This window comes from Myxine glutinosa, unplaced genomic scaffold (assembly GCF_964187855.1).
Source record: "Myxine glutinosa unplaced genomic scaffold, kmMyxGlut1.1 SCAFFOLD_185, whole genome shotgun sequence".
NCBI lineage: Eukaryota > Metazoa > Chordata > Myxini > Myxiniformes > Myxinidae > Myxine > Myxine glutinosa.
Genome location: NW_027616375.1, coordinates 273,649 through 290,851, shown reverse-complemented (window position 1 = coordinate 290,851; position 17,203 = coordinate 273,649). Strand labels below are relative to the sequence as shown.

Below are 17,203 nucleotides of genomic sequence, written 5' to 3'. Positions count from 1 at the left end.
AGGGAAGATTACGGTCTGATCAGATTTTAGAATTAAATCCAGGAACACATTCATCCAAACCTTTGTGAAAATTATAATTTTTACAATTAGACCAAAAATTAAACCTGGGCGGTGTATAAGTGGACAGAATGCTGCTCCGCACGTTCCCGATTTAAAAAAAACCAAAATACAATTGCAGTTAAGAAATATGCTGCGATATATTTGCTGTGAAGACGTCATGATGATTTTGGAATTTCACAATACTCAATACAGTATTTAATACGCTAATACTACCTTTCTGTCTTCCCCCTCCCTCACCCCCCGAAACACGGAAATGATCGTCGGAGACAATGGATTGTTGTAAACGTTGCTTCTAATGAATCCACACCGACGGGAAATTTATAATTATTAAGTAAAGGTTACTTCAAATTTATCCGAATCGACAGGAAATTTATAATACTGCCTCAAGTTTGTGAACGACACCGAAGACGTTTGTGGCGGTTGGACGTGGACCACGTGGCTCATCGGTCTGCTGTAGGCAAAAGAATGACGGAAACAACTGTATGACTATGAAGAATGAAAAGGTGTGTAACGATCACGTCATAGGGCGTTGTAACAGTATGGAGCTCAGGATCCAGGGAGGCCTCTGGTATAAAGTGTATTTGGAATCTATCCGAGCGATATAACTACCATGATCGATGGAGGCCTAATTGTCGCACCGTGGAGCGAAAGGGGGACTATGGTTTTCCCCTCCGTCTGTGTGTGTGTGTGTGTGTGTGTGTGTGTGTGTGTGTGTGTGTGTGTATGTGTGTGTGTGTGTGTGTGTGTGTGTGTCTGCGTGCGTGTGTGTGTGTGTCTGCGTGCGTGTGTGTGTGTGTCTGCGTGCGTGTGTGTGTGTGTGTGTGTGTGTGTGTGTCTGCGTGCGTAAGCGAATGACCGCATTCGAATTTGGTGTGCGGTGCAATCAACGTCAAAATCCAAGATGGCCGCCGTCATGTATGTCTGACGCCATGTGGCATGTATGTCTGAACCTTGTGAGCGGAATATCTTGAAAAATAAGCGAAGTACCAACGTCTAATTTGGTGTGTGGGTGTATCTAGGCATAAGGAAGAACGCTATTGAAAATTGGGTCGCCACATAAAAATCCAAGATGGCCGCCACCATATATATGCCTGAACCTTGTGAGCGAAATATCTTGAAAAATAAACGAACTACTAACTTCTAATTTGGTGTGTGGGTGTATCTCGGCATACGGAAGAAGGCTATTGAAAATTGGGTCGCCACGTCGAAATCCAAGATGGCCGCCACCATATATATATGCCTGAACCTTGTGAGCGAAATATCTTGAAAAATAAACGAACTACTAACTTCTAATTTGGTGTGTGGGTGTATCTCCGCATAAGGAAGAACGCTATTGAAAATTGGGTCGCCACGTCGAAATCCAAGATGGCCGCCACCATATATATGTCAACCTCGTGAGTGGAATATTTTGAAAAATAAGCGAAGTACCAACTTCTAATCTCGTGTGTGGGTGTATCTCCGCATAAGGAAGAACGCTATTGAAAATTGTGTCGCCATGTCAAAATCCAAGATGGCCGCCACCATATATATATGCCCAAACCTTGTGAGCGGAATATTTTTGAAAAATAAGCAAAGTACCAACTTCTAATCTGGTGTGTGGGTGTATCTCGGCATGAGGATTAAAGCTATTTAAAATTGGGTCGCCACGTCAAAATCCAAGATGGCCGCCTTGCGTCTTCCACTTTGTCAACTCGCAACACTTCACCGATGGGGGACCTAGGCGTAACGCTTGTTAAAAATTATAATAATCAGTGAACATGTTTTTGCTTAAAACGCTACACAGGTTTGGAGTAATATGGTACTCATGGGATGGATTGTTTAATGATGGTACACTTGTGGGGTGGATTGTTTAATGATGGTACACTCATGGGGTGGATTGTTTAATGATGGTACACTCGTGGGGTGGATTGTTTAATGATGGTACACTCACGGGGTGGATTGTTCAATGATGGTACACTCGTGGGGTGGATTGTTTAATGATGGTACACTCATGGGGTGGATTGTTTATAATGATGGTACACTTGTGGGGCTGGGCTTGCAATGGCAAGAATCTGTGATCGTTGGGATGCATCTTACGTGAAATTCCGTGCCGGCTGTGAAACCAGATTTGCTCTTTTCTTTCTTCCTTCCCTTTCGACTTTATTTTTATTATTTTGTTAAAAAAAAGAAAGTTCTCCTTATCGACCTTCTCCCTCCCACCGGAGCTCGACATGGTTGAAGAGAAAGAACCTCTGTGAGAAAAAGTATAGGAGGAAGAAGAGTGCATCTGGTCGGTGGAGAAAGGCGAAAACGAAAGCAGGACGCGCGGTCCAAGTTTTGACGAGAAACTCGGTCTGTGTGAGCTTTTTGAGGATTTCATTAATCTCTCTGAGGGCCTGTGGGAGTTGTTAGTAAACCATCAGAAAACCATTTGGATGGTAACTTCGCTCGGTCACTTTTGACTGCTCATACGACGTGACCCGCCCATGGGGAACGTATTGGCCTCCCGAGCACATCGATTAGGATCTCTGGAGCAATAGACAGTACCCTGAAGCCCTTCACGCAGGGGCCAGGTCGTAACGAATAGAATTAGAATCGGCCGTCTTTTTCCCACTATTTTCACTTCAAAAATTTGACAGGAAGTTGAGGAACCTCACGAGCAAACATCACCAGGAAACCTCGCCAGGAAACCTCACCGCAAAACCTCACCGCAAAACCTCACCGCAAAACCTCACCACAAAACCTCACCGCAAAACCTCACCGCAAAACCTCACCGCAAAACCTCACCGCAAAACCTCACCGCAAAACCTCACCGCAAAACCTCACCGCAAAACCTCACCGCAAAACCTAACCGCAAAACCTAACCGCAAAGCCTAACCGCAAAACCTAACCGCAAAACCTAACCGCAAAACCTAACCGCAAAACCTAACCACAAAACCTAACCAGTAAACCATCAGAAAACGTCACCACAAAACCTAACCAGTAAACCATCAGAAAACCTCAACTACAAAACCTAACCAGTAAACCATCAGAAAACCTCAACTACAAAACCTAACCAGTAAACCATCAGAAAACCTCACCAGAAAACTTAACCAGTAAACCATCAGAAAACCTCACCAGAAAACCTAACCAGTAAACCATCAGAAAACCTCATCAGAAAACCTAACCAGTAAACCATCAGAAAACCTCACCACAAAACCTAACCAGTAAACCATCAGAAAACCTCATCAGAAAACTTAACCAGTAAACCATCGGAAAACCTCATCAGAAAACCTAACCAGTAAACCATCAGAAGACCTCCCCACAAAACCTAACCAGTAAACCATCAGAAAACCTCATCAGAAAACTTAACCAGTAAACCATCAGAAAACCTCACCACAAAACCTAACCAGTAAACCATCAGAAAACCTCATCAGAAAATTTAACCAGTAAACCATCAGAAAACCTAACTAGTAAACAATCAGAAAACCTCATGAGAAAACCTAACCAGTAAACCATCCAAAAACCTCACCACAAAACCTAACCAGTAAACCATCCGAAAACCTCACCACAAAACCTAACCAGTAAACCATCCGAAAACCTCACCACAAAACCTAACCAGTAAACCATCAGAAAACCTCACCACAAAACCTAACCAGTAAACCATCAGAAAACCTAACGAGTAAACAATCAGAAAACCTAACTAGTAAACAATCAGAAAACCTCAACTACAAAACCTAACCAGTAAACCATCAGAAAACGTCACCACAAAACCTAACCAGTAAACCATCAGAAAACGTCACCACAATACCTAACCAGTAAACCATCAGAAAACCTCACCACAAAACCTAACCAGTAAACCATCAGAAAACCTCAACTACAAAACCAAACCAGTAAACCATCAGAAAACCTCAACTACAAAACCTAACCAGTAAACCATCAGAAAACCTCAACTACAAAACCTAACCAGTAAACCATCAGAAAACGTCACCACAAAACCTAACCAGTAAACCATCAGAAAACGTCACCACAAAACCTAACCAGTAAACCATCAGAAAACGTCACCACAAAACCTAACCAGTAAACCATCAGAAAACGTCACCACAAAACTTAACCAGTAAACCATCAGAAAACCTCACCACAAAACCTAACCAGTAAACCATCAGAAAACGTCACCACAAAACCTAACCAGTAATCCATCAGAAAACCTCAACTACAAAACCTAACCAGTAAACCATCAGAAAACGTCACCACAAAACCTAACCAGTAAACCATCAGAAAACGTCACCACAAAACCTAATCAGAAAACCTCAACTACAAAACCTAACCAGTAAACCATCAGAAAACCTCAACTACAAAACCTAACCAGTAAACCATCAGAAAACCTCAACTACAAAACCTAACCAGTAAACCATCAGAAAACCTCACCACAAAACCTAACCAGTAAACCATCAGAAAACCTCACCACAAAACCTAACCAGTAAACCATCAGAAAACATCAACTACAAAACCTAACCAGTAAACCATCAGAAAACCTCACCACAAAACCTAACCAGTAAACCATCAGAAAACCTCACCACAAAACCTAACCAGTAAACCATCAGAAAACTTCAACTACAAAACCTAACCAGTAAACCATCAGAAAACCTCACCACAAAACCTAACCAGTAAACCATCAGAAAACCTCAACTACAAAACCTAACCAGTAAACCATCAGAAAACCTCAACTACAAAACCTAACCAGTAAACCATCAGAAAACCTCAACTACAAAACCTAACCAGTAAACCATCAGAAAACCTCAACTACAAAACCTAACCAGTAAACCATCAGAAAACCTCACCACATAACCTAACCAGTAAACCATCAGAAAACCTCAACTACAAAACCTAACCAGTAAACCATCAGAAAACCTCAACTACAAAACCTAACCAGTAAACCATCAGAAAACGTCACCACAAAACCTAACCAGTAAACCATCAGAAAACGTCACCACAAAACCTAACCAGTAAACCATCAGAAAACGTCACCACAAAACCTAACCAGTAAACCATCAGAAAACGTCACCACAAAACCTAACCAGTAAACCATCAGAAAACCTCACCACAAAACCTAAGCAGTAAACCATCAGAAAACCTCAACTACAAAACCTAACCAGTAAACCATCAGATAACCTCAACTACAAAACCTAACCAGTAAACCATCAGAAAACCTCAACGACAAAACCTAACCAGTAAACCATCAGAAAACGTCACCACAAAACCTAACCAGTAAACCATCAGAAAACGTCACCACAAAACCTAACCAGTAAACCATCAGAAAACCTCACCACAAAACCTAACCAGTAAACCATCAGAAAACGTCTCCACAAAACCTAACCAGTAAACCATCAGAAAACCTCACCACAAAACCTAACCAGTAAACCATCAGAAAACCTCACCACAAAACCTAACCAGTAAACCATCAGAAAACCTCACCACAAAACCTAACCAGTAAACCATCAGAAAACCTCAACTACAAAACCTAACCAGTAAACCATCAGAAAACCTCACCACAAAACCTAACCAGTAAACCATCAGAAAACCTCAACTACAAAACCTAACCAGTAAACCATCAGAAAACGTCACCACAAAACCTAACCAGTAAACCATCAGAAAACGTCACCACAAAACCTAACCAGTAAACCATCAGAAAACGTCACCACAAAACCTAATCGGTAAACCATCAGAAAACCTCAACTACAAAACCTAACCAGTAAACCATCAGAAAACGTCACCACAAAACCTAACCAGTAAACCATCAGAAAACGTCACCACAAAACCTAACCAGTAATCCATCAGAAAACCTCACCACAAAACCTAACCAGTAAACCATCAGAAAACCTCAACTACAAAACCTAACCAGTAAACCATCAGAAAACCTCAACTACAAAACCTAACCAGTAAACCATCAGAAAACGTCACCACAAAACCTAACCAGTAAACCATCAGAAAACCTCAACTACAAAACCTAACCGGTAAACCATCAGAAAACCTCAACTACAAAACCTAACCAGTAAACCATCAGAAAACGTCACCACAAAACCTAACCAGTAAACCATCAGAAAACCTCAACTACAAAACCTAACCAGTAAACCATCAGAAAACATCACCACAAAACCTAACCAGTAAACCATCAGAAAACGTCACCACAAAACCTGACCAGTAAACCATCAGAAAATGTCACCACAAAACATAACCAGTAAACCATCAGAAAACGTCACCACAAAACTTAACCAGTAAACCATCAGAAAACCTCACCACAAAACCTAACCAGTAAACCATCAGAAAACGTCACCACAAAACCTAACCAGTAAACCATCAGAAAACCTCAACTACAAAACCTAACCAGTAAACCATCAGAAAACGTCACCACAAAACCTAACCAGTAAACCATCAGAAAACGTCACCACAAAACCTAATCAGAAAACCTCAACTACAAAACCTAACCAGTAAACCATCAGAAAACCTCAACTACAAAACCTAACCAGTAAACCATCAGAAAACGTCACCACAAAACCTAACCAGTAAACCATCAGAAAACGTCACCACAAAACCTAACCAGTAAACCATCAGAAAACCTCAACTACAAAACCTAACCAGTAAACCATCAGAAAACCTCAACTACAAAACCTAACCAGTAAACCATCAGAAAACCTCACCACAAAACCTAACCAGTAAACCATCAGAAAACCTCAACTACAAAACCTAACCAGTAAACCATCAGAAAACCTCAACTACAAAACCTAACCAGTAAACAATCAGAAAACCTCATCTACAAAACCTAACCAGTAAACCATCAGAAAACGTCACCACAAAACCTAACCAGTAAACCATCAGAAAACCTCAACTACAAAACCTAACCAGTAAACCATCAGAAAACCTCAACTACAAAACCTAACCAGTAAACCATCAGAAAACGTCACCACAAAACCTAACCAGTAAACCATACGAAAACCTCAACTACAAAACCTAACCAGTAAACCATCAGAAAACGTCACCACAAAACCTAACCAGTAAACCATCAGAAAACGTCACCACAAAACCTAACCAGTAAACCATCAGAAAACGTCACCACAAAACTTAACCAGTAAACCATCAGAAAACCTCACCACAAAACCTAACCAGTAAACCATCAGAAAACGTCACCACAAAACCTAACCAGTAAACCATCAGAAAACCTCAACTACAAAACCTAACCAGTAAACCATCAGAAAACGTCACCACAAAACCTAACCAGTAAACCATCAGAAAACGTCACCACAAAACCTAATCAGAAAACCTCAACTACAAAACCTAACCAGTAAACCATCAGAAAACCTCAACTACAAAACCTCACCAGTAAACCATCAGAAAACGTCACCACAAAACCTAACCAGTAAACCATCAGAAAACGTCACCACAAAACCTAACCAGTAAACCATCAGAAAACCTCAACTACAAAACCTAACCAGTAAACCATCAGAAAACGTCGCCACAAAACCTAACCAGTAAACCATCAGAAAACGTCACCACAAAACCTCACCAGTAAACCATCAGAAAACGTCACCACAAAACCTAACCAGTAAACCATCAGAAAACCTCACCACAAAACCTAACCAGTAAACCATCAGAAAACCTCAACTACAAAACCTAACCAGTAAACCATCAGAAAACCTCAACTACAAAACCTAACCAGTAAACCATCAGATAACCTCAACTACAAAACCTAACCAGTAAACCATCAGAAAACCTCAACTACAAAACCTAACCAGTAAACCATCAGAAAACGTCACCACAAAACCTAACCAGTAAACCATCAGAAAACGTCACCACAAAACCTAACCAGTAAACCATCAGCAAACGTCACCACAAAACCTAACCAGTAAACCATCAGAAAACCTCACCACAAAACCTAACCAGTAAACCATCAGAAAACGTCTCCACAAAACCTAACCAGTAAACCATCAGAAAACGTCACCACAAAACCTAACCAGTAAACCATCAGAAAACCTCACCACAAAACCTAACCAGTAAACCATCAGAAAACCTCACCACAAAACCTAACCAGTAAACCATCAGAAAACCTCACCACAAAACCTAACCAGTAAACCATCAGAAAACCTCAACTACAAAACCTAACCAGTAAACCATCAGAAAACGTCACCACAAAACCTAACCAGTAAACCATCAGAAAACGTCACCACAAAACCTAACCAGTAAACCATCAGAAAACGTCACCACAAAACCTAATCGGTAAACCATCAGAAAACCTCAACTACAAAACCTAACCAGTAAACCATCAGAAAACGTCACCACAAAACCTAACCAGTAAACCATCAGAAAACGTCACCACAAAACCTAACCAGTAATCCATCAGAAAACCTCACCACAAAACCTAACCAGTAAACCATCAGAAAACGTCACCACAAAACCTGACCAGTAAACCATCAGAAAACCTCAACTACAAAACCTAACCAGTAATCCATCAGAAAACCTCACCACAAAACCTAACCAGTAAACCATCAGAAAACGTCACCACAAAACCTAACCAGTAAACCATCAGAAAACCTCAACTACAAAACCTAACCAGTAAACCATCAGAAAACATCACCACAAAACCTAACCAGTAAACCATCAGAAAACGTCACCACAAAACCTGACCAGTAAACCATCAGAAAACCTCACCACAAAACCTAACCAGTAAACCATCAGAAAACCTCACCACAAAACCTAACCAGTAAACCATCAGAAAACCTCAACTACAAAACCTAACCAGTAAACCATCAGAAAACGTCACCACAAAACCTAACCAGTAAACCATCAGAAAACGTCACCACAAAACCTAATCAGAAAACCTCAACTACAAAACCTAACCAGTAAACCATCAGAAAACCTCAACTACAAAACCTAACCAGTAAACCATCAGAAAACGTCACCACAAAACCTAACCAGTAAACCATCAGAAAACGTCACCACAAAACCTAACCAGTAAACCATCAGAAAACCTCAACTACAAAACCTAACCAGTAAACCATCAGAAAACCTCACCACAAAACCTAACCAGTAAACCATCAGAAAACCTCAACTACAAAACCTAACCAGTAAACCATCAGAAAACCTCAACTACAAAACCTAACCAGTAAACAATCAGAAAACCTCAACTACAAAACCTAACCAGTAAACCATCAGAAAACCTCAACTACAAAACCTAACCAGTAAACCATCAGAAAACCTCAACTACAAAACCTAACCAGTAAACCATCAGAAAACCTCACCACAAAACCTAACCAGTAAACCATCAGAAAACCTCAACTACAAAACCTAACCAGTAAACCATCAGAAAACCTCAACTACAAAACCTAACCAGTAAACAATCAGAAAACCTCATCTACAAAACCTAACCAGTAAACCATCAGAAAACGTCACCACAAAACCTAACCAGTAAACCATCAGAAAACCTCAACTACAAAACCTAACCAGTAAACCATCAGAAAACCTCAACTACAAAACCTAACCAGTAAACCATCAGAAAACGTCACCACAAAACCTAACCAGTAAACCATCAGAAAACCTCAACTACAAAACCTAACCAGTAAACCATCAGAAAACGTCACCACAAAACCTAACCAGTAAACCATCAGAAAACGTCACCACAAAACCTAACCAGTAAACCATCAGAAAACGTCACCACAAAACTTAACCAGTAAACCATCAGAAAACCTCACCACAAAACCTAACCAGTAAACCATCAGAAAACGTCACCACAAAACCTAACCAGTAAACCATCAGAAAACCTCAACTACAAAACCTAACCAGTAAACCATCAGAAAACGTCACCACAAAACCTAACCAGTAAACCATCAGAAAACGTCACCACAAAACCTAATCAGAAAACCTCAACTACAAAACCTAACCAGTAAACCATCAGAAAACCTCAACTACAAAACCTCACCAGTAAACCATCAGAAAACGTCACCACAAAACCTAACCAGTAAACCATCAGAAAACGTCACCACAAAACCTAACCAGTAAACCATCAGAAAACCTCAACTACAAAACCTAACCAGTAAACCATCAGAAAACGTCGCCACAAAACCTAACCAGTAAACCATCAGAAAACGTCACCACAAAACCTCACCAGTAAACCATCAGAAAACGTCACCACAAAACCTAACCAGTAAACCATCAGAAAACCTCACCACAAAACCTAACCAGTAAACCATCAGAAAACCTCAACTACAAAACCTAACCAGTAAACCATCAGAAAACCTCAACTACAAAACCTAACCAGTAAACCATCAGATAACCTCAACTACAAAACCTAACCAGTAAACCATCAGAAAACCTCAACTACAAAACCTAACCAGTAAACCATCAGAAAACGTCACCACAAAACCTAACCAGTAAACCATCAGAAAACGTCACCACAAAACCTAACCAGTAAACCATCAGCAAACGTCACCACAAAACCTAACCAGTAAACCATCAGAAAACCTCACCACAAAACCTAACCAGTAAACCATCAGAAAACGTCTCCACAAAACCTAACCAGTAAACCATCAGAAAACGTCACCACAAAACCTAACCAGTAAACCATCAGAAAACCTCACCACAAAACCTAACCAGTAAACCATCAGAAAACCTCACCACAAAACCTAACCAGTAAACCATCAGAAAACCTCACCACAAAACCTAACCAGTAAACCATCAGAAAACCTCAACTACAAAACCTAACCAGTAAACCATCAGAAAACGTCACCACAAAACCTAACCAGTAAACCATCAGAAAACGTCACCACAAAACCTAACCAGTAAACCATCAGAAAACGTCACCACAAAACCTAATCGGTAAACCATCAGAAAACCTCAACTACAAAACCTAACCAGTAAACCATCAGAAAACGTCACCACAAAACCTAACCAGTAAACCATCAGAAAACGTCACCACAAAACCTAACCAGTAATCCATCAGAAAACCTCACCACAAAACCTAACCAGTAAACCATCAGAAAACGTCACCACAAAACCTGACCAGTAAACCATCAGAAAACCTCAACTACAAAACCTAACCAGTAATCCATCAGAAAACCTCACCACAAAACCTAACCAGTAAACCATCAGAAAACGTCACCACAAAACCTAACCAGTAAACCATCAGAAAACCTCAACTACAAAACCTAACCAGTAAACCATCAGAAAACATCACCACAAAACCTAACCAGTAAACCATCAGAAAACGTCACCACAAAACCTGACCAGTAAACCATCAGAAAACCTCACCACAAAACCTAACCAGTAAACCATCAGAAAACCTCACCACAAAACCTAACCAGTAAACCATCAGAAAACCTCAACTACAAAACCTAACCAGTAAACCATCAGAAAACGTCACCACAAAACCTAACCAGTAAACCATCAGAAAACGTCACCACAAAACCTAATCAGAAAACCTCAACTACAAAACCTAACCAGTAAACCATCAGAAAACCTCAACTACAAAACCTAACCAGTAAACCATCAGAAAACGTCACCACAAAACCTAACCAGTAAACCATCAGAAAACGTCACCACAAAACCTAACCAGTAAACCATCAGAAAACCTCAACTACAAAACCTAACCAGTAAACCATCAGAAAACCTCACCACAAAACCTAACCAGTAAACCATCAGAAAACCTCAACTACAAAACCTAACCAGTAAACCATCAGAAAACCTCAACTACAAAACCTAACCAGTAAACAATCAGAAAACCTCAACTACAAAACCTAACCAGTAAACCATCAGAAAACGTCACCACAAAACCTAACCAGTAAACCATCAGAAAACCTCAACTACAAAACCTAACCAGTAAACCATCAGAAAACCTCAACTACAAAACCTAACCAGTAAACCATCAGAAAACGTCACCACAAAACCTAACCAGTAAACCATCAGAAAACCTCAACTACAAAACCTAACCAGTAAACCATCAGAAAACGTCACCACAAAACCTAACCAGTAAACCATCAGAAAACGTCACCACAAAACCTAACCAGTAAACCATCAGAAAACGTCACCACAAAACTTAACCAGTAAACCATCAGAAAACCTCACCACAAAACCTAACCAGTAAACCATCAGAAAACGTCACCACAAAACCTAACCAGTAAACCATCAGAAAACGTCACCACAAAACCTAATCAGAAAACCTCAACTACAAAACCTAACCAGTAAACCATCAGAAAACCTCAACTACAAAACCTCACCAGTAAACCATCAGAAAACGTCACCACAAAACCTAACCAGTAAACCATCAGAAAACGTCACCACAAAACCTCACCAGTAAACCATCAGAAAACCTCAACTACAAAACCTAACCAGTAAACCATCAGAAAACGTCGCCACAAAACCTAACCAGTGAACCATCAGAAAACGTCACCACAAAACCTCACCAGTAAACCATCAGAAAACATCACCACAAAACCTAACCAGTAAACCATCAGAAAACGTCACCACAAAACCTAACCAGTAAACCATCAGAAAACCTCACCACAAAACCTAACCAGTAAACCATCAGAAAACCTCAACTACAAAACCTAACCAGTAAACCATCAGAAAACCTCAACTACAAAACCTAACCAGTAAACCATCAGATAACCTCAACTACAAAACCTAACCAGTAAACCATCAGAAAACCTCAACTACAAAACCTAACCAGTAAACCATCAGAAAACGTCACCACAAAACCTAACCAGTAAACCATCAGAAAACATCACCACAAAACCTAACCAGTAAACCATCAGCAAACGTCACCACAAAATCTAACCAGTAAACCATCAGAAAACCTCAACTACAAAACCTAACCAGTAAACCATCAGAAAACGTCACCACAAAACCTAACCAGTAAACCATCAGAAAACGTCACCACAAAACCTAACCAGTAAACCATCAGAAAACGTCACCACAAAACCTAACCAGTAAACCATCAGAAAACGTCACCACAAAACCTAACCAGTAAACCATCAGAAAACGTCACCACAAAACCTAACCAGTAAACCATCAGAAAACGTCACCACAAAACCTAACCAGTAAACCATCAGAAAACCTCACCACAAAACCTAACCAGTAAACCATCAGAAAACCTCAACTACAAAACCTAACCAGTAAACCATCAGATAACCTCAACTACAAAACCTAACCAGTAAACCATCAGAAAACCTCAACGACAAAACCTAACCAGTAAACCATCAGAAAACGTCACCACAAAACCTAACCAGTAAACCATCAGAAAACGTCACCACAAAACCTAACCAGTAAACCATCAGCAAACGTCACCACAAAACCTAACCAGTAAACCATCAGAAAACCTCACCACAAAACCTAACCAGTAAACCATCAGAAAACGTCTCCACAAAACCTAACCAGTAAACCATCAGAAAACGTCACCACAAAACCTAACCAGTAAACCATCAGAAAACCTCACCACAAAACCTAACCAGTAAACCATCAGAAAACCTCACCACAAAACCTAACCAGTAAACCATCAGAAAACCTCACCACAAAACCTAACCAGTAAACCATCAGAAAACCTCAACTACAAAACCTAACCAGTAAACCATCAGAAAACGTCACCACAAAACCTAACCAGTAAACCATCAGAAAACGTCACCACAAAACCTAACCAGTAAACCATCAGAAAACGTCATCACAAAACCTAATCGGTAAACCATCAGAAAACCTCAACTACAAAACCTAACCAGTAAACCATCAGAAAACGTCACCACAAAACCTAACCAGTAAACCATCAGAAAACGTCACCACAAAACCTAACCAGTAATCCATCAGAAAACCTCACCACAAAACCTAACCAGTAAACCATCAGAAAACTCAACTACAAAACCTAACCAGTAAACCATCAGAAAACCTCAACTACAAAACCTAACCAGTAAACCATCAGAAAACCTCAACTACAAAACCTAACCAGTAAACCATCAGAAAACCTCAACTACAAAACCTAACCGGTAAACCATCAGAAAACCTCAACTACAAAACCTAACCAGTAAACCATCAGAAAACGTCACCACAAAACCTAACCAGTAAACCATCAGAAAACCTCAACTACAAAACCTAACCAGTAAACCATCAGAAAACATCACCACAAAACCTAACCAGTAAACCATCAGAAAACGTCACCACAAAACCTGACCAGTAAACCATCAGAAAACGTCACCACAAAACCTAACCAGTAAACCATCAGAAAACGTCACCACAAAACTTAACCAGTAAACCATCAGAAAACCTCACCACAAAACCTAACCAGTAAACCATCAGAAAACGTCACCACAAAACCTATCAGAAAACGTCACCACAAAACCTCAACTACAAAACCTAACCAGTAAACCACCACAAAACCTAACCAGTAAACCATCAGAAAACGTCACCACAAAACCTAACCAGTGAATCAGAAAACGTCACCACAAAACCTAACTAGTAAACCATCAGCAAACGTCACCACAAAACCTAACCAGTAAACCATCAGAAAACCTCACCACAAAACCTAACCAGTAAACCATCAGAAAACGTCACCACAAAACCTAACCAGTAAACCATCAGAAAACGTCACCACAAAACCTAACCAGTAAACCATCAGAAAACGTCACCACAAAACCTAACCAGTAAACCATCAGAAAACGTCACCACAAAACCTAACCAGTAAACCATCAGAAAACGTCACCACAAAACCGAACCAGTAAACCATCAGAAAACGTCACCACAAAACCTAACCAGTAAACCATCAGAAAACGTCACCACAAAACCTAACCAGTAAACCATCAGAAAACGTCACCACAAAACCTAACCAGTAAACTATCAGAAAACCTCACCACAAAACCTAACCAGTAAACCATCAGAAAACCTCAACAACAAAACCTAACCAGTAAACCATCAGAAAACCTCAACTACAAAACCTAACCAGTAAACCATCAGAAAACCCTCAACTACAAAACCTAACCAGTAAACCATCAGAAAACGTCACCACAAAACCTAACCAGTAAACCATCAGAAAACGTCACCACAAAACCTAACCAGTAAACCATCAGAAAACCTCACCACAAAACCTAACCAGTAAACCATAAGAAAACCTCAACTACAAAACCTAACCAGTAAACCATCAGAAAACCTCAACTACAAAACCTAACCAGTAAACCATCAGAAACCCTCAACTACAAAACCGAACCAGTAAACCATCAGAAAACGTCACCACAAAACCTAACCAGTAAACCATCAGAAAACCTCACCACAAAACCTAACTAGTAAACCATCAGAAAACCTCAACTACAAAACCTAACCAGTAAACCATCAGAAAACGTCACCACAAAACCTAACCAGTAAACCATCAGAAAACGTCACCACAAAACCTAACCAGTAAACCATCAGAAAACGTCACCACAAAACCTAATCGGTAAACCATCAGAAAACCTCAACTACAAAACCTAACCAGTAAACCATCAGAAAACGTCACCACAAAACCTAACCAGTAAACCATCAGAAAACGTCACCACAAAACCTAACCAGTAATCCATCAGAAAACCTCACCACAAAACCTAACCAGTAAACCATCAGAAAACCTCAACTACAAAACCTAACCAGTAAACCATCAGAAAACCTCAACTACAAAACCTAACCAGTAAACCATCAGAAAACCTCAACTACAAAACCTAACCAGTAAACCATCAGAAAACGTCACCACAAAACCTAACCAGTAAACCATCAGAAAACCTCAACTACAAAACCTAACCGGTAAACCATCAGAAAACCTCAACTACAAAACCTAACCAGTAAACCATCAGAAAACGTCACCACAAAACCTAACCAGTAAACCATCAGAAAACGTCACCACAAAACCTAACCAGTAAACCATCAGAAAACGTCACCACAAAACCTCACCAGTAAACCATCAGAAAACGTCACCACAAAACCTAACCAGTAAACCATCAGAAAACGTCACCACAAAACCTAACCAGTAAACCATCAGAAAACCTCACCACAAAACCTAACCAGTAAACCATCAGAAAACCTCAACTACAAAACCTAACCAGAAAACCATCAGAAAACCTCAACTACAAAACCTAACCAGTAAACCATCAGAAAACCCTCAACTACAAAACCTAACCAGTAAACCATCAGAAAACGTCACCACAAAACCTAACCAGTAAACCATCAGAAAACGTCACCACAAAACCTAACCAGTAAACCATCAGAAAACCTCACCACAAAACCTAACCAGTAAACCATCAGAAAACCTCACCACAAAACCTAACCAGTAAACCATAAGAAAACCACAACTACAAAACCTAACCAGTAAACCATCAGAAAACGTCACCACAAAACCTAACCAGTAAACCATCAGAAAACATCACCACAAAACCTAACCAGTAAACCATCAGAAAACCTCACCACAAAACCTAACCAGTAAACCATAAGAAAACCTCAACTACAAAACCTAACCAGTAAACCATCAGAAAACGTCACCACAAAACCTAACCAGTAAACCATCAGAAAACATCACCACAAAACCTAACCAGTAAACCATCAGAAAACCTCACCACAAAACCTAACCAGTAAACCATCAGAAAACCTCAACTACAAAACCTAACCAGTAAACCATCAGAAAACGTCACCACAAAACCTAACCAGTAAACCATCAGAAAACGTCACCACAAAACCTCACCAGTAAACCATCAGAAAACGTCACCACAAAACCTAACCAGTAAACCATCAGAAAACGTCACCACAAAACCTAACCAGTAAACCATCAGAAAACCTCACCACAAAACCTAACTAGTAAACCATCAGAAAACCTCAACTACAAAACCTAACCAGTAAACCATCAGAAAACGTCACCACAAAACCTAACCAGTAAACCATCAGAAAACGTCACCACAAAACCTAACCAGTAAACCATCAGAAAACGTCACCACAAAACCTAACCAGTAAACCATCAGAAAACGTCACCACAAAACCTAACCAGTAATCCATCAGAAAACCTCACCACAAAACCTAACCAGTAAACCATCAGAAAACTCAACTACAAAACCTAACCAGTAAACCATCAGAAAACCTCAACTACAAAACCTAACCAGTAAACCATCAGAAAACCTCAACTACAAAACCTAACCAGTAAACCATC

General features: G+C 40.1%; 1 long non-coding RNA gene across 1 annotated transcript in view; it reads left to right on the top strand.

Moving 5' to 3' along the window:
- The first annotated feature begins 461 nt into the window (after positions 1–461).
- Positions 462–17,203, top strand: part of LOC144888948 (uncharacterized) — a 137,476-nt gene continuing 120,734 nt past the window's right edge. The window contains exon 1 of the long non-coding RNA XR_013621481.1: positions 462–563. This is a non-coding gene — a long non-coding RNA (uncharacterized LOC144888948). The remainder of the gene's footprint in view (positions 564–17,203) is intronic.